At 40.6% G+C, this 27,550-nt stretch overlaps 1 protein-coding gene and 1 pseudogene across 3 annotated transcripts in view; both read right to left on the minus strand.

Annotated features, from left to right (window-relative positions):
* CDKAL1 (CDK5 regulatory subunit associated protein 1 like 1) overlaps positions 1 to 27,550 on the minus strand; it is a 659,509-nt gene that overhangs the window by 564,293 nt on the left and 67,666 nt on the right. The gene's annotated exons all lie outside the window — the stretch shown is intronic.
* On the minus strand, positions 7,326 to 7,639 carry LOC116762764 (annotated as a pseudogene).

A 27,550-nucleotide genomic window follows, 5' to 3' on the forward strand; every position in this document is an offset into this window, starting at 1 on the left:
TCTCTAGGTCTGAAGTGGGTCTCTTGTAGACAGCATATATAAGGGTCTTGTTGTTGTATCCATTCAGCCAGTCTGTGTCTTTTGGTGGGAGCATTTAGTCCATTTACATTTAAGGTAATTATCGATATGTATGTTCCTATTGCCATTTTCTATATTGTTTTGGGTTTGTTACTATAGGTCATTTCCTTCTCTTGTGTTTCTTGTCTAGAGAAGTTCCTTTAGCATTTGTTGTAAAGCTGGTTTGGTGGTGCTGAACTCTCTCAGCTTTTGCTTGTCTGTAAAGGTTTTAATTTCTCCATCAAATCTGAATGAGATCCTTGCTGGGTAGAGTAGTCTTGGCTGCAGGTTCTTCTCTTTCATCACTTTCAGTATGTCCTGCCACTCCCTTCTGGCTTGTAGGGTTTCTGCTGAGAGATCAGCTGTTAACCTTATGGGGATTCCCTTGTGTGTTATTTGTTGTTTTTCCCTTGCTGCTTTTAATATGCTTTCTTTGTATTTAATTTTTGACAGTTTGATTAATATGTGTCTTGGCGTATTTCTCCTTGTATTTATCCTGTATGGGACTCTCTGTGCTTCCTGGACTTGATTAACTATTTCCTTTCCCATATTAGGGAAGTTTTCAACTATAATCTCTTCAAATATTTTCTCAGTCCCTTTCTTTCTTTCTTCTTCTTCTGGAACCCCTATAATTCGAATGTTGGTGCGTTTAATGTTGTCCCAGAGGTCTCTGAGACTGTCCTCAGTTCTTTTCATTCTTTTATCCTTATTCTGGTCTGCAGTAGTTATTTCCACTACTTTATCTTCCAGGTCACTTATCCGTTCTTCTGCCTCAGTTATTCTGCTATTGATCCTATCTAGAGTACTTTTTATTTCATTTATTGCATTGTTCATCGTTGCTTGTTTCATCTTTAGTTCTTGTAGCTCCTTGTTAACTGTTTCTTGCATTTTGTCCATTCTACTTCCAAGATTTCGGATCATCCTTACTATCATTATTCTGAATTCTTTTTCAGGTAGATTGCCTATTTCCTCTTCATTTGTTAGGTCTGGTGGGTTTTTATCTTGCTCCTTCATCTGCTGTGTGTTTTTCTGTCTTCTCATTTTGCTTATCTTACTGTGTTTGGGGTCTCCTTTTTGCAGGCTGCACGTTCGTAGTTCCCGTTGTTTTTGATGTCTGTCTCCAGTGGCTAAGGTTGTTTCAGTGCGTTGAGTAGGCTTCCTGGTGGAGGGGACTAGTGCCTGTGTTGTGCTGGATGCGGCTGGATCTTGTCTCTCTAGTGGGCAGGTTCACGTCTGGTGGTGTGTTTTGGGGTGTCTGTGGCCTTATTATGATTTTAGGCAGCCTCTCTGCTAATGGGTGGGGTTGTGTTCCTGTTTTGCTAGTTGTTTGGCATAGGTTGTCCAGCACTGTGGCTTGCTGGTCGTTGAGTGAAGCTGGGTGCTGGTGTTAAGATGGAGGTCTCTGGGAGATTTCCACCGTTTAATATTATGTGGAGCTGGGAGGTCTCTTGTTGACCAGTGTCCTGAAGTTGGCTCTCCTACCTCAGAGGCAGAGCCCTGACTCCTGGGCTGGAGCACCAAGAGCCTTTCAACCACACGGCTCAGAATAAAAGGGAGAAAAAGTAGAGAGAATTGGTAGAAGTATGAGGAAAGAAAGAGGGAAAGGAGGAAAGGAAGGAAGGAAGAAAGAAGCAAAGAAGGAAAGAAAGGAGGGAGGGAGGGAGGGAGGGAGGAAGGAAGGAAGGAGGGAAAGAAGGAAAAAAGACAGAAAGAAAGATACAGTAAAAATAAAATAAAGTATAATATAGTTATTGAATTAAAAAATATTTAGAAAAAAAAAAAGGGACGTATAGAACCTTAGGACAAATGTTGGGAGCAAAGCTATACAGAGAAAATCTTACACAGAAGCATACACATACACCTTCACAAAAAGAGGTAAAGAGGGAAAAATCATAAATCTTGCTCTCAGAGACCACCTCCTTAATTTGGGGTGATTCGTTGTCTAAGGGAGGGAAGGAAGGAAAGTTAGAAAGAAAGAATGAAGGTAAAGTATAATAAATTTATTACAATTAAAATTAATTATTAAGAAAAAAAATTAAAAAAAAAAAAAAAAAAACATGCCCGGATAGAGCCCTAGGACAAATGGTGGAAGCAAGAGTATACAGACAAGATCTCACACAGAAGCATACACGTACACATTCACAAAAAGAGGAAAAGGGAGAAAAATCATAGAACTTGCTCCTAAATTCCCCCTCTTCAATTTGGATTCATTCCTTGTCTATTCAGGTATTCCACAGATGCAGGGTACATCAAGTTGATTGTGGAGCTTTAATCCGCTGCTTCTGTGGCTGCTGGAAGAGATTTCCCTTTCTCTTCTTTGTTCTCACAGCTCACAGGAGCTCAGCTTTGGATTTGGCCCTGCCTCTGTGTGTAGGTCGCTGGAGGGCGTCTGTTTTTTGCTCCGACAGGACGGGGTTAAAGGAGCCGCTGATTCGGGGGCTCCGGCTCACTCAGGCCGGGGGTTGGGGGATGGGGGAAGGAGGGGCACTGCATGCGGGGCGGGCCTGCGGCGGCAGAGGCGGCGTAACGTTGCGGCAGAGGCCGGCGTGACGTTGCACCAGCCTGAGGCCCGCCGTGCGTTGTCCCGGGGAAGTTGTCCCTGGATCCCGGGAACCTGGCAGTGGCGGGCTGCACAGGCTCCGCGGAAGAGGGGTGTGGACAGTGACCTGTGCTCACACACAGGCCCCTTGGTGGCGGCAGCAGCAGCCCCAGCGTCTCCCGCCCGTCTCTGGGGTCCGCGGTCTCAGCCGCGGCTCGCACCCGTCTCTGGGGTTTGTGCTTTCAGCCGTGGCTCGCGCCCGCCTCTGGGGTTCGCGCTTTTAGCCGCGGCTCGCGCCCGTCTCTGGAGCTCCTTTAAGCAGCGCTCTTAAACCCCTCTCCTCGCGCACCAGGAAACAAAGAGGGAAGAAAAAGTCTCTTGCCTCTTCGGCAGGTGCAGGCTTTTCCCCGAACTCCCTCCCGGCTAGTCGTGGTGCACTAACCCCTTCAGGCTATGTTCAAGCCGCCAACCCCAGTCCTCTCCCTGCGCTCCGTCCAAAACCGAAACCGAGCCTCAGCTCGCAGCCCCGCCCGCCCCGGCGGGTGAGCAGACAAGCCTCTCGGGTTGGTGAGTGCCGGTCAGCACCGATCCTCTGTGCAGGAATCTCCCCGCTTTGCCCTCCGCACCCGTCGCTGTGCACTACTCCGCGGTCCCGAAGCTCCCCCCTCCGCCTCCCGCAGTCTCCGCCCGCGTAGGGGCTTCCTAGTGTGTGGAAGCTTTTCCTCCTTCACAGCTCCCTCCCACTGGTGCAGGTGCCGTCCTTATTCTTTTGTCTCTGTTTTTTCTTTTGCCCTACCCAGGTACGTGGGGAGTTTCTTGCCTTTTGGGAGGTCTGAGGTCTTCTGCCAGCCTTCAGTAGGTGTTCTGTAGGAGTTGTTCCACGTGTGGATGTATTTCTGGTGTATCCGTGGGGAGGAAGGCGATCTCCGCGTCTTACTCTTCCGCCATCTTCAAGGTCCCCCTGAACCCCATTCTTAATCAATGAAAACTAAAACTGCACCCCCCAAAAAAACTGTACCATTTTTCTTCACCTCCTATATTGTCAAAATCCCAAAAGTTTGATAACACACCGAACTGATGTAACCATGAGGAAACAGGCACTCTCATGCATTGCTGGTGGGAATACAAACTAGGCCACCACCTATGGAGGCAATTTGACATGATCTCCCAAAATGGCAAATGCATATCCTCTGACCAAGCAGTTCCAAGAATTTAGCTACGACAAACGTACTTGCACAGGTGCAAAGTCATTAATTGCAGCTTTATTTCTAACAGCAAAAGGTGACTGACTAAAGACATTTTAGTTTATTCAGAATTGAGACTCCTATGGGGGGAGAGATAAATCAGGAGTTTGGGATTAACATATATACACTACTATATATAAAATAGATAATCAATAAGGACCTACTGTATAGCACAGGAAATTCTACTCAATAATCTGTAATAACCTATATGGGAAAGGAATCTGAAAAAGAATGGATAAATGTATATGTATAACTGAATCACTTTGCCATACACCTGAAACTAACACAACATTGTAAATCAACTATAATATAAAATAAAAATTAAATTAAAAGAAAAAAGAATTGGACTTCCCTGGTAGCGCAGTGGTTGAGAGTCAGCCTGCTGATGCAGGGGACACAGGTTCGTGCCCCAGTCTGGGAAGATCCCACATGCCGCGGAGCGGCTGGGCCCACGAGCCATGGCCACTGAGCCTGCGGGTCCGGAGCCTGTGCTCCACAACGGGAGAGGCCACGACAGTGAGAGGCCCGCGTACCGCAAAAAAAAAAAAAAAGAATTGAGACTCCTATAAGCTACTTACAAAAGAAAAAAAAAAAAAATAGAATAACCTCGAAGTCCTAATATAAAAAGATCTCCAGGACACATTGTTCAAAGAAAATAATAAGACACTAAAAATATATATACACTATGCTACCACTGGAAACTGAGAATACATATTCACATTTGCTTGTATTCATATTAAAAAAAATTTTGGATGTACATCAGAAACAAACAGCAATGGCTGGGATGGGGAGGAAGGAGTCGAATGGGACTGATGGGAGACAAGAGGAAGATTTCTTTCCTTGTATAACTTACTTTTTATTTTTGAACCTATTCAAAAATTAAGCATTTTCAAAGTAAAAAAGCAACTGTAAAAACTGTAGCTTGTCCCTCCTACCTTCCCATTTCTTTACTCCCTTCCATAGTCAAACATCTGGAAAGACGTGTCTCTCTGTACCAGATGTACTCTGCCACCTCCCATCCACTCCTCCACCACTTCATTTTGATGAAGACCTTCAACCACTCTCCATTCCCCGGACACCACTTTCATCGAGGGAACTGATGCCAAATGCCATAGACAGCACACCATGCAGTCAAACACTTTTTTCTTTACGTTGTGGATAGCATCACTCTCCTGTTTTCCTCCTACCTCCTTGGCTGCTCTACTTTATCCATTCCCATCTGCTCTCCATGAAGTAGAGTTCCTTAGGACTAGATTTTGGTTCCCTTGTCATCTATTCACTGGATGATTACAACCATACCTCTCACGGTTTTAAATACTACCAGTGCACTGAGAGGTGATAGCCAAATTTATTCTCCCAGTTCAGACATCCATCTGAGCTCACTATACAACTCATCTAGTAACATCTCCACTGGAACATACTGAAAAAATATTAAACTGGACACATACCATTTCCAAAACTGAACTCTCCAATTTTCAGGTTCTAGTTAGGAAAACAGAAACCACTCTAGGCGTTAAGATAAAGAAAAATTAATACAGAAGTGTGCTTAATGGGCGATGGAAAAGCCAAGACACCAAATGTCTTCACCAAATGGGGAAGCGGGAAGCAACCAGGAGATGAGTAACAGCAGGAAGCCATTATCAGCCTAAGGGCTGGAGGGACTGACTGGAAGAGCCCAGAAACTGTGATCACTGGCAGGGGCAAGAGCAATAACAGGGGCTGCCCATCGGAAAGCAGCACTGCAACGAAGGGAGGAGCTGTCTGATAGGGACGGAAGCCACCAGAATGAAACTGCCACTTCCTGGAACCGGACCCAGAGCAAAAAGCGTGGGAGGAAACCACCCTACTTCCTCCCTACTCCCATTCGCCAGGCTTCCATTAGCGCCTCCTGTTGGCCAAATCTAACCACAAGCGCCAAAAGGAGACTGAAATGCAGTTCCATGCAATACAGAGGACAGAGGAAAACAGGGAATTGAAACTGAGAGCCAGCAGGCAAATGACTAAACCTTCCATCTTCCAGAATTCCCCATCTCCATAAATGGGATCTCAGATCTAAGAGTACATCTAGGTGTACTCATGCTGAAACCAGAAACCTGGGAGTCATCATTAATCATTCCTTTCACCTCACCATCTCTCGCAGCAAATCCAACAACTCCCAAAGGATTTTACCTCCAAAGAATGTGAATATGTCTGCTATTCATCTCCACGGCTGCCACCCTTGTATAATTCTCCTCCCTCCCTACGGCTGCCATTACAGCAATTATGAAAACTATCAATGAACCAAAGGGAAGCAAGAGTTGTTTTGTTTTAACTAGATTATCATGGATAATCTATACATGTGGACAATGAAAACTGGGTGAATAAGACACACACTATTGGCAGCCAGCAGCAACTATATTTTGCTAAGGAGAACATAATTCATTATTGAGAATTTGCTACAAAACAAAAAATAGAATTGTTTAAAAAATATAATTGTATCTTTTTTTTTTAAAGAACAACTCAGTAAAATAAAATTCCAGTTTATTGTTGGACAACAGTGTTTCACACATACATCAACGGACCAAAAAAATAAAGTTACTTCATAGAGAAAAAAAGGGGAAAAAATTAATCTTTTATCTTTGGCCTTTATAACCATCTCATAAAACTACTTATAATACAGCTAAGTACATACCCCAAAAAAGTTAATGGCATCCTGGGAATAAGACCGTTTTTGTTGTTGCTTTTGCTTTGGTTTTTTTCTAACCAGTTGTTTTTTCTCCTTTGAGATTATAATGAACATGGTCACACAACAAGTAAAGTCTGAAGTAGGACAGAGGACACTCCAAAGGCTGGTCTGGTCATCCAAGATCATTAAAAACGGCTGACCCCTAAGAGTATGTTCAAAAATAAACATGCAAATTAAAATACAAACAAATCTTCCTTTTGAAAGCACTTTTTTTTAATTGAAGTATAGCTGATTTACAATGTTGTGTTAGTTTCAAACGTACAGCAAAGTGATTCAGATATACTAATATATACGTATTGATACATATATAAATCTATTCTTTTTCAGATTCTTTTCCATTATAGGTAATTACAAGATATTAAATATAGTTCCCTGTTAGTAGGCCCTTGTTGGTTATCTATTTTACATATAGTAGTGTGTATATATTAAAAGCAAACACCTAATTCATCCCCCCCCCCACCCCGGTTTTTCTCTTTGGTAACCATAAGTTTGTCTTCCATGTCACCTTTAAGAAAAGAAGCAGGACCTTGAAAGATCTGGGTTTTTTTCTTCTTTTGCAAATTCACGTTGTGTGTTTGGTTGGGTGCTGGGGAGCATGCGTCACCTGCAGGTGACTCTGCCCGCAGTGGGCAGCCTGGGGGCCTCTCTCCTCCAAGGTAATCATGTTTAGATTCTGAGAGAGGAAGTGGGGAGTGAATGGCTCAGGGTGGCCTTCCCCCCCCACCCTTTCTTCTTAGTTTAACTTTTTCGTTTTTGCTGTCTAGTCATCCTCATCAGTTTTCCGCTTCTTGGTGTCAACACTGTCATCCCTGTCACCTTCAGCTGCCCATCTGCCCAGAGCTGCCTCAGCCTCCTTGTCTTCACTCCACCCTCTTCCTCCCCACAGCCCCCTTCCCCCTCCTCCACTGCTCCCCACCTTCTTCCACCTCACTGGCAGCCTCCTGTTCCCCACCTCGCTAGCCTTCCCATCAGCAGTATACCTTTTCCACTCTCTACCTCCTCCACAACTTCCTTCTTCTCCTTTAAGTCCGTGGTGATGATCTCAGAGCTGGTGTCCATGGCCGTGTCTGACATGGTGGGGCACACCAGAGATCCAACGCAGCAGACAAAAAAGAAAGCCCCAGTTTGCGGACTCTGGCAGTGAAGCAGCCTGAGTCCATGTCTGCGGAGGAGGCATACAGACCTGTGGCTGCAGTGAACAGGGAGCCAGTCTCAGGGACAATGAAAAGATGGCTTTTCACAGCAGCCAACTAGTCCAATTGTATCTTTACATTCATGTATTCCATGGAAAATTTCCTTCCTGATTCAAACATTTTAAAAGTAGTATATTGAAAAGAGTTCTATTTAGCCAAAGAGCAAATCATAACAACCTAGAGAAACTACTCACTAGCAAATTTGCAAAACATCTGGTTTCCATTCAGATTATATATAATGCTCAACTGTTTAGCACAAATCGATAACTTGATTCATCTGCTTGGAATGCCACACTTCCACGACCAATTCTAGAATACAGAAGTATCTCCTTGAAGGGAAGTGTAGGTTACTGCTGAATATTATTATTGCTAATACCAGAGCTACCTCTAGGATTTTGACCCAGCAAACTTACTGGGTCACAACAATTACCAGTTTGGTTATCAAAAGAGAAATATCCATAGGATACTGCCAAGGGAGGAAAGATCCAGATCAAAAATAAAGCTATGGACTAGGCATAGGTTCACTGGACTTCAAAGTATAACGAAGAATAACAAAGATCTATGACTGGAATAATGAAACTGACTGTGAGTGAAGTACTTTAAAGCCAGTGTCCATTCGGACTTGTTAATGCCCACACCACACCAATATTATATATTTTGACTATGACTCCCGGAGAGAAACAAAATGCGCCAACTGTATACCTAAGCGGGCATCCAATAATTGCTGTTCAATTGATTCATAAATAATATCCCCAAATGACAGTATCAAACTTTCTAAAATTACAAATATGTTTTACCAATTTGAGACAAAGAATAAGAGACAAAGAGAAGAAAAACCATTGCCTTCAAGGATAATTTGGGAAAAAAATCGATTAGAAAACGATTAGAAAACCTTGCCCATTTGTCACAGCAGCTGGGGACTTCCTGAGAGAAGCGAATATTTGATTATCTGACACCAGCGCACAGAAATAGGGAGAATTAGCTTAATAAAACGAGTAAGATCATTTAACTAGAATTTGACTTGTGGAATATATTAATGTTACCACTTTTGAAAATTAATATTGATATCCCCTATCTCCAAATCTACTTTTCAGATTTAAATTTTCTTTCTTTTAGGTGATTCAAAATTTTGATTGAGTCATTTTCTACTTAAAGTCAGAAGTAAAGTATTCTAGTCTTAATTTTGCTTCAAAACACTAGAGACAATATAAAAATTATTACACTTCGGGCTTCCCTGGTGGCGCAGTGGTTGAGAATCTGCCTGCTAATGCAGGGGACATGGGTTGGAGCCCTGGTCTGGGAAGATCCCACATGCCCCAGAGCAACTAGGCTCGTGAGCCACAACTACTGAGCCTGCGCATCTGGAGCCTGTGCTCCACAACAAGAGAGGCCGCCATAGTGAGAGGCCCGCACACCACAATGAAGAGTGGCCCCTGCTTGCCACAACTAGAGAAAGCCCTCACACAGAAACGAAGACCTAACACAGCCAAAAATAAATAAATAAATAAACAAATGTGGGGTTAAAAAAAAAGAATATTTAAAAAAAAATTATTACAATTCAATGATTTTAAAAAGGCAAATAATCTAATTAAAAATGGTCAAGAGCTCAGAATAGACATTTCTCCAAAGATATATAAATAAATCATCATCACATGAAAAGATGCTCAACATCAATACCCATCAGGAAAATGCAAATCAAAACTACCAGGAGTTACCACTTCACATCTACTAGGATGACTATAATAAAAATAAATAAAATAATAACAAGTGTTGACGAGAACATAGAGAAATTAGAACCATCATGCACTGTTGATCAGAATGTAAAAGAGTATGGCTAATTTGACTATTAGTATAGCTAACAGTCTGGCAGTTCCTCAAACTGTTAAGCGTAGAGTTAACATATGATCTAGAAATTCCTTTTCTGGGTGTATAGCCTAGAGAAATAAAACTATATGCCCACACAAAAAAACTGTACATCAATGTCCATAGCAGCATTATCCCTAATAGCCAAGAAGTAGGAAAAACCCAAACATCCATCAGGTGATGAATGGAGAAATACACTGTGGTATATCCATATGACGGAATATCATTAGGCAATAAAAAGAAATGAAGTAGTGATACATGTTTTAACACGGATGGACCTTGAAAACCTGCTAAGTGAAAGAGGTCAGTCACAAGGGAACACACGTCATATGATTCCACTTAAATGAAATGTCAAAAGAGACAGAAAGCAGAATGTTGATTACCCAGGTCTGGGAAAGCGAGCAAGGAGGACTGAGGGGTGACAGCTAAAGCAGTTTGTTTGGGGGAATGAAAATGTTTTAAATTGACTGTGGTGATGAATGTACAATGCTGTGAATACACTAAAAACTACTTAATTGTACACTTCAAATGGTGTATGGTAGGAGAATCATTATCTCAATAAAACTGCTTAAAAAACACAACAACAATAACAAAATACTACAGATAAGCTTGAGCCACACCATCACCACTCTTCTCACTTCTGTGCCCTCTGTCTAAATGTCTCTTCCACCCACCAGCTCTAGCAAACTCCTACTCACCTGTCACAACTCAGGTACATGTCATCACCCCAGGAAGCCTTCTCTACCCTCTTCAGAAAGAGTAAGGCACTGCTCCCCGTGTGTGCACAGATAAGCTAGTAGTGGTGGTAAAGATTCATAAATGTGTCCCCCCCTTAGTATGAGTCCCTCAATTGTCTATTCATCTTTAAATCCCCAGAGCCAAGCTGAGGACTTAGAAGAAAATATGCTCTTACTGTGGATGGAGGGAAAGAAGGGAGGAAGGGAAGGGAGTGATAGAGGGAAGGAGGGAGTGAGAGAAGCAAAGAGGGGAAGCCAGGGCAGGGAGAGAGAGTAAGAAAGAAAGGGAGGGGGAGGGGAAACGCATGAATGAACAAACAAATGAGCAAAGTAGCAAAGATCAGGGCAGCAGAAAGGTGCGTTAATGAGTACTCATCAAGACCTAACTTCCGGGGCAAACAGACGAGTTCTTGTCAGTAATCAAAAAGTTAACTCGAGAGAAATACTACTTTCAGCAGAAACTGGGGTCAAGCTCTGATAGCAAATCTGATATTTCTTCCAGGGGATCTTCTTGCTCTAACAAGAACAAATAACGCAGCAATTTTTCATTCTATGGAACACTGTGTACTGATCATTTTTTTTTTAATTACACTTAAAAAATTATCACAGAAATAATTTTTTCATTTAATACATTATGAAATTTATATATATAATTATAGAAAAAGTAAAATAAAAACCCTATGCATTAAAAATAGATTAGAGGGCTTCCCTGGTGGCGCAGTGGTTAACAATCCACCTGCCAATGCAGGGGACATGGGTTCAAGCCCTGGTCTGGGAAGATCCCACATGCCGCGGAGCAACTAAGCCCATGCGCCACAACTACTGAGCCTGTGCTCTAGAGCCCGCGAGCCACAACTACTGAAGCCTGCGTGCCTAGAGCCCATGCTCCACAAGAAGAGAGGCCACCGCAGTGAGAAGCCCGCGCACCGCACTGAAGAGCAGTCCCCGCTGGCCACAACTAGAGAAAGCCCACACACAGCAACAAAGACACAATGCAGCCAAAAAAAAAAAAAAAAAAATTAGAAGGAAATATACCAAAATATTAACAGTAGCTGTATTTTGATAATGGCACTCATATTCTAAACATCAGGTCTTCCTAGATTCTAGAGGCTTTCAGACACAAGTCTGGGCCTGACAAGGCAGAGCTTCTTCCCCAAGCCTGATCCCAACCATCTGGAGGTTCGTAAGGTCTCTGGAGACATGTTCTATAGCATCCAAATGGCTCATCCGGAAGGGCTGGCCCCTCAGAGAGTTGACTTTGACCCCAAGGGCCCTCTCTTCATCCAATGATTCAAGAGAGGCCCATGCTGGAACCTGCCAAGCCAAGGTTCTAACACTGGCCTTGAAGAAGGCTATATTGATTGTTCAGAGATTAGGTAATAAGGGACAGAGGTAGGCTGTTAATTACGGGAAAAGGAAGCCTCCAGTGGGAAAGAGGTTTCTGTAAAAACAGAAGAACTTAGTGACTGATTAGATATGGGAAATGACAGAGTGAAGATTTAAGGTTTCTAACCTACGAGGCTAATGCAAAGAGTGACACCAGTAATGTAAGTGGAAGCTGTAGGGAGGAGCAGGTCAGAGGAAAAGAGTGTAACTTTGGCATTAGACACGTTCACTTTAAGATACTATCCAGTGATCCATGTGAGCAGAACTGCGCCACAAACAATTGTAAACGCATGACAGAACTCATATAAGGTCAGTGATGTTGATGTCACCAAAGATGACAGACACCAGGAACCGCAGTGAGGAGGACTACTGTACACCAGGGGTAAAAATCATCAAGGAGGTGGAAATGTGTCACAGAGGCAGAATGGGTGGGCAGGACTTCAAAAGAGGAGTGTTTGCCTGACTGAGTAATGGTGACAGAACAATGGACTTAAAGTGGTAGCGAAAAGCAAAAACTATGCTGACCTCTTCTCTGCCTTACGAATCAGAGGGAATTCGCCTAGAGATCACAAGCGCAATTAAAATGCTTGACTTCATTTCCTGTAGATTTCCATTGGACTATGCAATAAATTAGAACTAAAACACCACATACGCATAGCGTTTTACCCTTTGCGACGCATTTTCAAATACTTTATCTCACCTAATCTCCCCAGCAGCCCCATGAAGTAAGTTATTTATGATCCCCATCTTACGGATGAGGAAACAGGGATAGAAAGATGTTGTGACTTGCAGAGAGGCATCCTAAACTGGAAACCAGGAGGCAGGGCCAGGACGACCTGCGTCTCTAACAGGTGAACTGAAGCACTCTGAAATCTGCGCTATCAATTTCTCTTTTGAGGGAAATGGCAACGTTGCCTTTAACTCCCATGTATAGGGATTACTTCTTTCGTGATGCCTACGACAACTAAGCTTCGCACATTTAGTCACAGATTATAGTCATCTACTTTCCTCTATAGAAAACAAAGTTCAGGGCTTCCCTGGTGGCGCAGTGGCTGAGAATCTTCCTGCCAATGCAGGGTACATGGGTTCAATCCCTGGCCTGTGAAGATTCCACATGCCATGGAGCAACTAAGCCCGTGCGCCACAACCACTGAGCCTGCGCTCTAGAGCCCGTGAGCTACAACTACTAAGCTTGAGTGCCACAACTACTGATTCCCGCACACCTAGAGCCTGTGCGCTACAACGGGAGAGGCCACCGCAATGAGAAGCCCACACACCACAGCTGGAGAAAGCCTGTGCACAGCAACGAAGACCCAACACAGCCAAAAATAAAAATTAATTAATTAATTTTTTTAAAAAAAGAAAGAAAATAAAGTTTACATTTAGAATGCTATAAATTATCTATACTCATATAAAGAGCTATGAAGTAGAAAGCAGAGATGAGAAAGCAAACGTCGGGGGGGCTGGATAAGAATGTAACAACTAAGAGGAGACTGGAGCACCCCTCACCCTCCCTGCCTTCCATACTGATTGCGTACAAGGCGATGGGGTGGGGCCGAGCAAGGTCAGCAGTCACGCTGGGGGTGGTGGGTGGTATCAGAGCCCATCCAAGGGGAGGAGGCTGTCAGAGCACAAGCAGGAGAAGAAAGGCATCTGTACAGGAGGGTGACTCTGCATGGGGGATCAGTGGACGAGAAATGAAGAAGGGAGGGACGGTCACAAAGGAAAGTGGCCTGACGCCAGGTGACAGAGCCTGAGCAGAGCTGGAGCATCCCCCAAGGCACACAGCCCAGCCCAGGGTCTCAGCGTCCAGGAAAAGCAAGAATGGCATCCCTGCAGGGGGCAGCCCAGAGTGGGTGTCAGAGCTGCAGCACGGTGAGATGGGCATATGCACGTAAGGACAGCCTGGCCCGTGAAGCCCAAGCCCAATGGAGGTGATGAGGGCCGCCACGTGGAGCGGGTGGTGGCAGCTGCCCAGCGTCTGCTGTCAGACCATAAACAGGGTGAGGAAAGTATGCACGCAGGAGGATGGCCCTGCGAGGTGTTAGGAGGCTGTGCTCACAGGGCACTGGAATCCGGGAGGGGTGAGGAGGCCATCTCTGTAGGGATGCACCAAGGTACAGAGTACAGGAGTTCTAGAGAGGTGAAAGTTTGATGAGGAAATTTACATAGCTCAAGGAACCCTCTCACAAAATACATTATTAACAACAGGAAAAAAATAACCTTACAGTACAGACACTTGGCAGACATCACCTTAATCAACTGATCAAAGTTAACATCACCAATAATGGGACAAATCCAAATCAGGTGTCACTTGATAGGATGCACTAAGAGGATCGATTTTGAAGATATTCCTACCAAAGATGCCTAACTTGAACCTATGCAGGAGAAACATTAGACAAACACAAATCATGGGAGGATCATTCAATAACTGGCCTGTACTCCTCAAAAACGACAATGATAAAAAGGCAAGGAAAGAGAGAGAAACTGATCCAGATTTAAAACGTCTTAAGGAGACATGACACCTCAATGCAAAATCCTCTTGCTATAAATGACATTATAGGGATAACCTGTGTGAGGAGTGAAGAAGAGATGGTACGGAGGTCTGAGGGCCAATTCCCATTTTTGATGGCAGCGTTGTGGTTTCTGTTGGACAATAACTTGGAAGAAAACAGACACTAAAGCATTTGCGGGTGATGAGGCAAAAGTGAACAGTTTACTCTCAAATGGCTTAGAAAGGGAAAAGGAAAAGATTTTCTGTAGCGCTCCTGCAACTTTTCTGTAAACATCATTTTTTTAATTTTATTCTATTTTTGAAACCAAGAGGCAATTAGAGGGACAGGCTGCTTGGCAACATAAGAATACAAGGCTGCCACCAAAAAATTGCAAGAGAGCAAAAGGCATTAAAAAACACGGAATATGACTATCCACATGGAAGTATTTTTTCTATGATAGGAAAAGAAGCATCAGTTTTATGGGAACAATGTCAGTGGCAGGACCAATAAAGATACTGGCAAACTGGGTTTTTTGTAAATGTCTATATTAAAGGAAAATCTACTTTAAAAGCCAAAGAGAAACAGGTGGAGTCAAGATACTGGACTAGGAGGACGTGTAATTTGTGTCTCCGAACAACTAGGGCACCTATCAGGCACCGGTAGGGGACCACAGACACCTATGGGGATGGGAGGAACCCCAGCAATCAGCTGGCGGGATCTTGACTCCCAGGCCGGAGGTCAGGTCCGAGCTCCTGTGGTGTGAGCTCTGAGTATAAACCACTGGAATAACAGAGAACCTCAGACCCCAGGGAATATTAAAAAGAGTGAAGCCACCTAGAGGTCCTAATCTCAGCACCAAGACCTGGCTCTAACCAACTGCCTGCAAAGTGCAGTGCTGGACGCCTCAGGCCACACAAACAGTAAGACAGGAATACAGCCTCATGCACAAAAAAAAAAAAAAAAAAAAACCAAACGACAAAGAAATATGTTACAGACAAAGGAACAAGATAAAAACCTACAAGACCAAATAAATGAAGACGAAATAGGCAACCTACCTGAAAAAGAATTCAGAGTAATGATAGAAAAGATGATCCAAAACCTCGAAAACAGAACAGAGAAAATACAAGAAACACTTAAAAAGAATCCAGAAGAACTAAAGAGCAAACAGACAGTGATGAACAACACAACAACTGAAATTAAAAATACTCTGTAAGGAATCAATAGCACAATAGCTCAGGCAGAAGAACGGATAAATGAGCTGGAAGATAAAATGGTGAAAATAACTGCCAGGGAGCAGAATAAAAAGAATGAAAAGAATTGAGGACAGTCTCAGAGACCTCTGGGACAACATTAAACACACCAACATTTGAATTATAGGGGTCCCAGAAGAAGAAGAGAAAAAGAAAGGGTTTGAGAAAATATTTGAAAAGATTATAGTCGAAAACTTCCCTAACATGGGAAAGGAGATAGTCAATCAAGTTCAGAAAGCACAGAGTCCCATACAGGATAAACCCAAAGAGAAACACACCAAGACACATATTAATAAAATGATCAAAAATTAAATACAAAGAAAAAATCTCAAAAGCAGCAAGGGAAAAGCAACAAATAAAATAAAAGGGAATCCCCATAAGGTTAACAGCTGATCTTTCAGCAGGAACTCTGCAAGCCAGAAGGGAGTGGCAGGACATAACTAAGTGATGAAACAGAAAAACCTACAATCAAGATTACGCTACCTAGCAAGGATCTCATTCAGATTCGAGGGAGAAATTAAAACCTTTACAGACAAACAAAAGTTAAGAGAATCCAGCACCACCAAAGCAGCTTTACAACAAATGCTAAAGGAATTTCTCTAAGCAGGAAATACAAGAGAAGAAAAAGACCTACAAAAACAAACCCAAAATAATTAAGAAAATGGTAATAGGAACATACATATCGATAATTACCTTAAACGTAAATGGATTAAATACTCCCACCAAAAGACACAGACTGGCTGAAAGGATATAAAAACAACACTGTACATATGCTATCTACAAGAGACCCACTTCAGACGTAGGGACACATACAGACTGAAAGTGAGGGGATGGAAAAACATATGCCATGCAAATGGAAATCAAAAGAAAGTTGGAGTAGCAATTTTCATATCAGACAAAATAGACTTTAAATAAAGACTATTACAAGAGACAAAGAAGGACACTACATACTGATCAAGGGATCAATCCAACAAGAAGATATAACAATTGTAAATATTTATGTACCCAACAAAGGAGCACCTCAATACATAAGGCAAATGCTAACAGCCATAAAAGGGTAAATCGACAGTAACACAATCATAGTAGGGGACTTTAACACCCCAATATCACCAATGGACAGATCATTCAAAATGAAAATAAATAAGGAAACAAAAAGTTTAAATGACACAATAAAAAAGATGGATTTAATTGATACTTACAGGACATTCCATCCAAAAACAACAAAATACCCTTTCTTCTCAAGTGCTCATGGAACATTTTCCAGGATAGATCATATCTTGGGTCACAAATCAAGCCTTTGTCAATTTAAGAAAACTGATATTGTATCAGTTATCTTTTCCGACTACAACACTTTGAGAATAGATATCCATTACAGGAAAATAACTGTAAAAAATATAAACACGTGGAGGCTAAACAATACACTACTAAATGACCAAGAAACATTCACAGAAAGATAGACAAGATGAAAACACAGAGGGCTATGTACCAGATGAAGGAACAAGATAAAACCCTAGAAAAACAACTAAATGAAGTGGAGAGAGGCAACCTTCCAGAAAAAGAATTCAGAATAATGATAGTGAAGATGATCCAGGACCTCAGAAAAAGAATGGAGGCAAAGATTGAGAAGATGCAAGAAATGTTTAACAAAGACCTAGAAAAATTAAAGAACAAACAAACAGAGATGACCAATACAATAACTGAAATGAAAACTACAATAGAAGGAATCAATAGCAGAATATCTGAAACAGAAGAACAGATCAGTGACCTGGAAGACAGAATGGTGGAATTCACTCCTGCGGAACAGAATAAAGAAAAAAGAATGAAAAGAAATGAAGACAGCCAAGAGACCTCTGGGACAACATTAAATGCAACAACATTCATATTATAGTGGTCCCAGAAGCAGAAGAGAGAGAAAAAGAACCTGAGAAAATATTTGAAGAGATTATAGTCGAAAACTTCCCTCACAGGGGAAAGGAAATAGACACCCAAGTCCAGGAAGCGCAGAGAGTCCCAGGAAGAATAAACCCAAGGAGAAACATGCCGAGACACACAGTAATCAAATTGGCAAAAATTAAAGACAAAGAAAAATTATTGAAAGTAGCAAGGGAAAAATGACAAATAACATACAAGGGAACTCCCATAAGGTTAACAGCTGATTTCTCAGCAGAAACTCTACAGGTCAGAAGGGAGTGGAATGATATACTTAAAGTGATGAAAGGGAAGAACCTACAACCAAGATTTCTCTACCCAGCAAGGATCTCATTCAGATTCGATGGAGAAATCAAAAGCTTTACAGACAAGCAAAAGCTAAGAGAATTCAGCACCACCAAACCAGCTCTACAACAAATGCTAAAGGAACTTCTCTAAGTGGGAAACACAAGAGAAGAAAAGGACCTACAAAAACAAACCCAAAACAATTAAGAAAATGGTCATAGGAACATACATATCGATAATTACCTTAAACGTGAATGGATTAAATGCTCCAACCAAAAGACACGGGCTTGCTGAATGGATACAAAAACAAGACCCATAAATATGCTGTCTACAATAGACTCACATCAGACCTAGGGACACATACAGACTGAAAGTGAGGGGATGGAAAAAAGATATTCCATGCAAATGGAAATCAAAATAAAGTTGGAGTAGTTATACTCATATCAGATAAAATAGACTTTAAACTAAAGAATGTTACAAGAGACAAGGAAGGGCACTACATAATCAAGGGATCAATCCAAGAAGAATTACAAATATATATGCACCCAAGAGCACCTCAATACATAAGGCAACTGCTAACAGCTATAAGAGAGGAAATCGACAGTAAAACAATCATAGTAGGGGACGTTAACACCCTTCTTACACCAATAGACAGATCATCAAAAATGAAAATAAATAAGGAAAGGAACCTTTAAATGACACAATAGACCAGATAGATTTAATTGATATTTATAGTACATTCCATGCAAAAACAGCAGATTACACTTTCTTCTCAAGTGTGCACCGAACATTCTCAAGGTAGATCACACCTTGGGTCACAAATCAAGCCACAGTAAATTTAAGAAAACTGATATCATACCAAGCATCTTCTCTGACCAAAATGCTATGAGATTAGAAATGAATTACAGGGAAAAAAAAACGTAAAAAATACAAACACATGGAGGCTAAACAATACATTACTAAATAACCAAGAGATCACTGAGGAAACCAAAAAATACCTAGAGACAAATGACAATGAAAACACGATGATCCAAAACCTATGGGATGCAGCAAAAGCAGTTCTAAGAGGGAAGTTTATAGCTATACAAGTCTACCTCAAGAAACAAGGAAAATCTCAAATAAACAATCTAACCTTACACCTAAAGGAACTACAGAAAGAAGAACAAACAAAACCCAAAGTTAGCAAAAGGAAAGAAATCATAAAGATCAGAGCAGAAATAAATGAAGTAGAAACAAGAGCAAAGACCAATAAAACTAAAAGTTGGTTCTTTGAGAAGATAAACAAAATTGATAAACCATTAGCCACACTCATCAAGAAAAAGAGGGAGAGGACTCAAATCAATAAAATTAGAAATGAAAAAGGAGAAGTTACAACAGACAACGCAGAAATACAAAGCATCCTAAGAGACTACTACAAGCAACTCTGTGCCAATAAAATGGACAACCTGGAAGAAATGGACAAATTCTTACAAAGGTATAACCTTCTAAGACTGAACCAGGAAGAAAGAGAAAATATAAACAGACCAATCACAAGCACTGAAATTGAGACTGTGATTAAAAATCTTCCAACAAACAAAAGTCCAGTACCAGATGGCTTCACAGGTGAATTCTGTCAAACATTTAGAGAAGAGCTAACACCCATTCTTCTCAAACTCTTCCAAAAAATTTCAGAGGAAGGAACACTCCCAAACTCTATCTATGAGGCCACCATCACCCTGATACCAAAACCAGACAAAGATTCTACAAAAAAAAGAACATTACAGACTAATATCACTGATGAATATAGATGCAAAAATCCTCAACAAAATACTAGCAAATAGAATCCAACAACATATTAAAAGGATCATATACCATGATCAAGTGGGATTTACCCCAGGGATGGAAACATGCTTCAATGTACGCAAATCAATCAATGTGATAAACCATATTAACAAACTGACGAATAAAAACCATATGATCATCTCAATAGATGCAGAAAAAGCTTTTGACAAAATTCAACACCCATTTATGATAAAAATGCTCCAGAAAATGGGCACAGAGGGAACCTACCTCAACATAATAAAGGCCATATATGACAAACCCACAGCAAACGTCATTCTCAATGGTGAAAAACTGAAAGCATTTCCTCTAAGATGAGGAACAAGACAAGGATGTCCACTCTTACCACTATTATTCAACATAGTCTTGGAAGTCCTAGCCACAGCAATCAGAGAAGAAAAGACATAAAAGGAATCCAAATTGGAAAAGAAGAAGTAAAGTTGTCACTGTTTGCAGATGACATGATACTATACATAGAGAATCCTAAAGATGCTACCAGAAAACTACTGGAGCTAATCAATGAATTTGGTAAAGTAGCAGGATACAAAATTAATGCACAGAAATCTCTTGCATTCCCATACACTAATGATGAAAAATCTGAAAGAGAAATTAAGGAAACACTCTCGTTTACCACTGCAACAAAAAGAATAAACTACCTAGGAATAAACATACCTAAGGAGAGAAAAGACCTGTATGCAGAAAACTGTAAGGCACTGATGAAAGAAATTAAAGATGATACAAAGAGATGGAGAGATATACCATGTTCTTGGATTGGAAGAATCATCATTGTGAAAATGACTCTACTACCCAAAGCAATCTACAGATTCAATGCAATCCCTACCAAACTACCAAAGGCATCTTTCACAGAACTAGAACAAAAAATTTCACAATTTGTATGGAAACACGTAAGTCCTGGCACAGCCAAAGTAATCTTGAGAAAGAGAAAACAGAGCTGGAGGAATCGGGCTCCCTGACTTCAGACTATATTACAAAGCTACAGTAATCAAGAGAGTATGGTATTGGCATAAGAACGGAAATATAGATCAATGGAACAGGATAGAAAGCCCAGAGATAAACCCATGCACATATGGTCACCTTATCTTTGAAAACGGAGGGAAGAATATACAATGGAGAAAAGACAGCCTCTTCAATAAGTGGTGCTGGGAAAACGGGACAGCTACATGTGAAGGAATGAAATTAGAACACTCCCTAAGAGCATACACAAAAATAAACTCAAAATGGATTAGAGACCTAAATATAAGGCCAGACACTATAAAACTCTTAAGAGGAAAACACAAGCAGAAAACTCTATGACAGAAATCACAGCAAGATCCTTTTTGACCCACCTCCTAGAGAAATGGAAGTAAAAACAAAAATAAACAAATGAGACCTAATGAAACTTAAAAGCTTTTGCACAGCAAAGGAAACCATAAACAGTACGAAAACACAACCCTCAGAATACGAGAAAATATTTTCAAATGAAGCAACTGACAAAGGATTAATCTCCAAAATCTACAAGCAGCTCATGCAGCTCCATATCAAAAAAACAAACAACCCAGGGCTTCCCTGGTGGCGCAGTGGTTGAGAGTCCACCTGCTGATGCAGGGGACATGGGTTTGTGCCCCAGTCCAGGAAGAGCCCATGTGTCGCGGAGCGGCTGGGCCCGTGAACCATGGCCGCTGAGCCTGCGCGTCCGGAGCCTGTGCTCCGCAATGGGAGAGGCCACAACAGTGAGAGGCCTGCGTACTGCAAAAACAAAACAAACAAACAAAAAAAAACAACCCAATCCAAAAATGGGCATAAGATCTAAATACACATTTCTCCAAAGAAGATATACAGATTGCCAACAAACACATGAAAGGATGCTCAACATCAATAATCATTAGAGAAATGCAAATCAAAACTATAATGAGCTATCACCTCACACTGGTCAGAATGGCCATCAACAGAAAATCTACAAACAACAAATGCTGGAGAGGGTGTGGAGAAAAGGGAACCCTCTTGCACTGTTGGTGGGAATGTAAATTAATACAGCCACTATGAAGAACAGTATGGAGGTTCCTTAAAAAAACTAAAAATAGAACTACCGTACGACCCAACAATCCCACTACAGGGCATATACCCTGAGAAAACCATAATTCAAAAAGAGTCATGTACCAAAATGTTCCCTGCAGCACTATTTACAAAAGCCAGGACATGGAAGCAACCTAAGTGCCCATCGACAGATGAATGGATAAAGAAGATGTAGCATATATATACAATGGAATATTACTCAGCCATAAAAAGAAACGAAATTGAGTTATTTTTAGTGAAATGGATGGACCTAAAGTCTGTCATACAGAATGAAGTAAGTCAGAAAGAGAAAAACAAATACCGTATGCTATAACACACATAAATGGAATCTAAAAAAAAAAAAAAAAAAAAGGTTCTGAAGTACCTAAGGGTAGGACAGGAATAAAGAAGCAGATGAAGAGAATGGACTTGAGGACAGGGAGAGGGGGAGGGGGAAGGGTAAGCTGGGAAGAAGTGAGAGAGTGGCCCTGACATATATATACTACCAAATGTAAAATAGACAGCTAGTGGGAAGCAGCCGCACAGCACTGGGAGAACAGCTCTGCGCTTTGTGACCACCTAGAGGGGTGGGATAGGGAGGGTGGGAGGGAGACACCAGAGGGAGGGAATATGGGCATATATGTATACATATAGCTGATTCACTTTGTTATACAGCAGAAACTAACACAACATTGTAAAGCAATTATACTCCAATTAAGATGTTAAAATAAATAAATGAAAACCAAAAAGAAAAAAAATTCACATGTAATTATTCATAAACCTTTCCTTAAATATGGAGAAATAAGTGAAATTGATTCAGAGCCAGGTAAAAATGTCTTTGGTGCCTTAAGCACTATATTTATTAGGTAAAATACTTTATCATTCTGCTATTCACGCATTAACATATTTCCAACTAAAAAAGAGTAATTTGTCCCTCTCATAGTATTTTTAAGTATCTACAGTTCATCCAACACTCATTCGTGATAAAAACACTCAGAAAACTAGGAACAGAAAGTATTTTCCTCAATCACATACAGAATATCTACCAAAAATTCTATAGCTAATATCACTTAAAGGTGAAAGATCAAAAACCAGGCAAGGATGTCCCATCTCACCTCTCAAATGCAACACAGTATTAGAGGGTCTAGACAGCACAATGAAGCAAACAAATGAAGTAAAATACAAACAAATCGTAAGGAAGCCTGTCTCTTTTTGCAGATAACACAATTACCTACGTAGAAAATCCCAAGAAATTTACAAAAGAAACTCTGAGAACTAATAATTGAGTTCTGTCTGATCACAGAATATAAAATCCACAAACAAAAATCAATTCCATTTGTATACACTAGCAACTAACAAGTGAAAAAAATCAACAAAAGGAATACCACTTATACAAGTGCTCCACGAAAATGAAATACTTTGGTGTAAATCTAAAAAAATATGTACCAGATATGTATGCTGAAAATTATAAAATTTTGTTGAAATAAATTAAAGTAGACCGAATCCCTGGAGAGACTTACCGCATTCATGGATTAAAAGACTCAGCGTAGTAAAGACGTCAATTCTCCCCAAATTGATCTGTAAGTTTAATGCAAGTCCTATCAAAATTCCAGCAAGGTTTCTGGTAGACACAGACAAACTTATCCCAAAATGTATATGGAAAAGGAAAGTCCCTAAAATAGCCAAAACAATTTTGCAAAGGAAGAAGAAAGTAGGAGCAATCAGTCTACCCGATTCTAAGACTTCTTGTATAGCCACAGTAAACAAGACTTTTGTGACCGAGGTAGACCCTCCCAGGGAACATAAAACAGGGGCAGCAGATGGATTAACTTAGGAATTTAATCCACTGCCAGAACAGGAAGTCTTCAGCATCTTCCACAGTATGGTGTTTTTGTGGACCAGGGACTACTTTGAGTTTTTAATTCTCCCCGTTCTTCCTAAGTGGGAGGATTCATTAAAGTTATCTTGTTCCTTTATCCACTGAAGTTTTCTGGGTGTACAAGGAACACAGATTTTCTCTTTTAGCTTTAGGTCACCAGAAGATGAGCTACAACCAGACCTGATGAAGAAAAGTACACATCAAGCAGACATCCTGGACTAAGAGGTAGATGCAATCATGGATGAGAACAGGTATCATCTACCTCAGAAACGTGGTAACTGTATTCCATGGAAAATGCATTCATAAGAAGAAGGCTATATTTTGATTTTGGCTAGCCAAAGTGATATATTTTGCAGATACTATTGGTTAACAAACCCAATACCTATTTCCAAACTCTTTCTCCCTTGCCCCATCTCTACCAGAGGCTGGAAAAGCTAAATCACACTTTCTCAGCCTTCCTTCCACTTAACAGTGGCCATGTGAATCAATTTTGGCCATAACACTTAAGGGGAAGTCTGCTGTGCCACAAGGTTTCCAAGAAGGCTTCTGGTCTCCTGATAAAATGAATAGAGATGTCCCAGGAAGGCTTTTGGTTTCCTGGCAAAAAGAGAGATGCTGCTGTCAATCCATACGCCTTCGTGGCACCTCAGGCAGAAAGGTGATGCCTAGGGCAGGAGCAACCATCTTGCAACCATGAAGGAAAGGCCAAGAAACTTACAGAACAGCCCTGACACTGCTGAGCAGCTAAGTCAATGTAAGCAAGATCCCTACCTCCAAACGTCTTCTCATGTAAGAAAAATAAATCCTCATTAGTTTAAGCCACTGTTGACTAGGTGTTTTGTTACATACAATGAAAAGTATCCATATCTAAATACAAGTTATGTTATCTAATAATAAATTCTTTAAAAATATGAATAATAATTTACTATTGCATGAATACTACTAATAATAACTAACCTTTCTAAAGCCTTCTGGAGTACTTTTATAATGAATATTAATTTGATAGTATGTGTTATACGTTCCCCACATATACTCACTTAGCTTCTCAGGATCTAATTTCCTTTCTCCCATTCAACATGTATTTTGAAGAGCCTACTATGTGTTAAGCACTCTACCAGGTGCTGGGAAAACAAAGTGATTTAGTCAAGGCCTCTCTTTCCACCCAGCTTGCTTTCTAGCAGGAAGCTTATTTGCAAAATGAGACAGATGGAAAATGATCTCTCCTAACACCAACATTTATAAAGCAATGAAGCTAGTTTCAGTGTACAACACAAGGATCAGGAAAAACAATAAAGGAAGGAGGCTTCTGAATAAGACTACTCCAACTCAGTGAGTCTAGGAGGGGAAAAAAAGTAGTAACAGTGAAGTTAGAAGTTAAATAATTACAAAATAAAAGAAGCAGGAAAAAAATATACTCAATCCACATTCTCAAGCCCCACTCTGCCCAAAGTAACCTCAGCAAAGGAAACACAGATCTCAAAACAGACTTTAATGGTTGGGTAACAGGGAACACAATAGAGGCAGGTCTTGGAGACAGTGCTATGGCTTTAAGGTTAAGCCAAAAAAAAAGGGCCGATATTTGTCAAACGGATGTAGAGTCTCCCAATTCCAATTTTCTAAAATCTCGCTTAATCTTTTTCACTTAACAGTCTATATTTTCTTCTACAATGATATTTTATAATCTTCACTACAACCAAGTCTGTTTATGTTATGCTCTACCCAGAAGCAATGTATTGATTGTAAATGCCTTACTTCTACTTAACCTCACGGGGAAGATAGATCAAATGTTACAAATCACTTAAGAGAGTTAAAATACAGAGTGCATCTAAGCCAAATATGTCTAAACACTTATTAAACTGTACCTCAGAGCAATATATTGACTTTTTACACACTACCTATATATAACTTGACTCATTAGAAAGCCCCAATTTTAGGAATTTATCATAAGTCACAAAGACATTCAAAACTTTTCAATTAGTTTAGTGAAATTCACACATTTCCCTGGTGAGAACTGTGAGAAGCATTCTAGACTGACATACACATCACTGGAATTCTTGTTTAACCAACCAATGCAGAAAAGGTAAAATGGATGTGTATCGACTGAACACTTTAACTTAGTTAACCAAGAAATTTTCTCTAACAGCCATTTTTATATTTGATAGATAAGAGAACCCAGGTAAATAAAAGTTTTACAACATATGTAAAAGAAGTTTGCCAAAGTGGCGTAGAATACAGAACTATTTCTAGATTACAGTTACAAAAACAGATACCAGTCATATCTGGTTTTATTCTTACAAAATGCTTTAATAGAAATAATTTTCCTAGGAATTAGCTGTCCATAATACCTTTAACCAGAATGTGTCAGTGTTTTATCTCATTGCAACCATAGCAAAGACAAATATTGTCTTTTTGAATTAAGTGTGCTAAGTATTCTAGGAAATCATGCTACTACTCAGAAAACAGATGAAGAAGAAGGTGGGAATATTTTACAAACCATAATCATAGGATCTATGCCAAAAAGCATAGAAACATTAAAGACAAAATTTTGTTTTGGGCTTCCCTGGTGGCACAGTGGTTAAGAATCCGCCTGCCAATGCAGGGGACACGGGTTCGAGCCCTGGTCCAGGAAGATCCCACATGCCGCGGAGCAACTAAGCCCGTGCGCCACAACTACTGAGCCTGCGCTCTAGAACCCACAAGGCACAACTACTGAGTCTGACTGCCACAACTACTGAAGCCCGCACGCCTAGAGCCCGTGCTCTGCAACAAGAGAAGCCACCCAATGAGAAGCCCAGGCACCGCAACGAAGAGTAGCCCCCACTCACGGCTTAGCCCACGTGCAGCAACAAAGACCCAATGCAGCCAAAAATAAAAATAAATTTATTTTTTTAAATAATTTAATAAAATCATTATTACAAAGAAACTATTTCTATGCTATAGCTTACTCTAATACCAGCTGATGATGTGAATATAATAAATTCAATTAAACAAACAAAAATTCCATAAACTGCAGAAATACTGTACTATACAAAATTTTAAACACAGAGGCTTATGTACAAAATTTTAGTACTAAGTAATCTCATAATTTGAAATACTTTTCAAATTTTCATGTCTCAAACAAACATATGTACACCAAGGGGGGAAGTGGCGGAGAGGGGTGGTGGTGGGATGAATTGGGAGATTGGGATTGACATATATACACTAATATGTATAAAACAGATAACTAATAAGAACCTGCTATATAAAAAATAAAATTTTTTAAATTTTAAAAAATTTTCATGTCTCTCCTTTTTTTCCCCCCCACTACTCCCTTCATATGTGGAAATGGATGTTTTTAAATTAAGTGTAGCCCTCGGTTCTCATCTGAGATGATAGGCAGTTTCATATGGTTTGGGGGGCTTAGGGTGGTGGTGAGTTCTTAAGAGAGCATTAAGGTGAAAGGAAGTAGGGATCCAAGTACATCAAAGGCAGGACTTTCATATTTTGTAAACAGGACAGAGCAGCAGCTGGACACCCTATTATCTGCCTAGCCTATTCCTGAGTAAGAAGATAAAAAGAAGCAACTTCAAGAGAGAGGAAAAGTCTTACAAAAACAGACAAAATACTATGAGTTTGTCCTCTTAATTGGCTGATAGGGAAAAGAGGCTGTCCCCATGGGTCTCAGATCCAAATACTACTACTCCACTCCTAAAAAGTGGTCTCTACCAAGAGCTGACCAGCCCCTCATCCTAGCGTTCACCACAAACCACCTAATGCCTCCTCATAAACTCTGAAAACAAACTCCTTGAATTAGGTGGTAAACTCTCCCCAGTTGCACAGGATCTAGTTTCAAGAAAAGAATTCCATAATAAGCTGCACAGAAACGGTTCTCCAATCTCCCAAAAAAAGCACATTAATAAACCAATGTGCCTTTTTTAAAAATGAGATATAAATAGATATAAATCATAACTATCACTTATTCAGCATTCTTGTGCCAGGCTCTCAGTTTCATATGCATAAATTCATTCAATCCCTACAATTCCACGAGACAGGTACATGGTTGTCTCCACGTTACAGATGAGGAACCTGGGCTTAAGTAACTTGGCCAAGGTCACACAT

The sequence above is a fragment of the Phocoena sinus genome, chromosome 11 (genome assembly GCF_008692025.1).
Source record: "Phocoena sinus isolate mPhoSin1 chromosome 11, mPhoSin1.pri, whole genome shotgun sequence".
NCBI lineage: Eukaryota > Metazoa > Chordata > Mammalia > Artiodactyla > Phocoenidae > Phocoena > Phocoena sinus.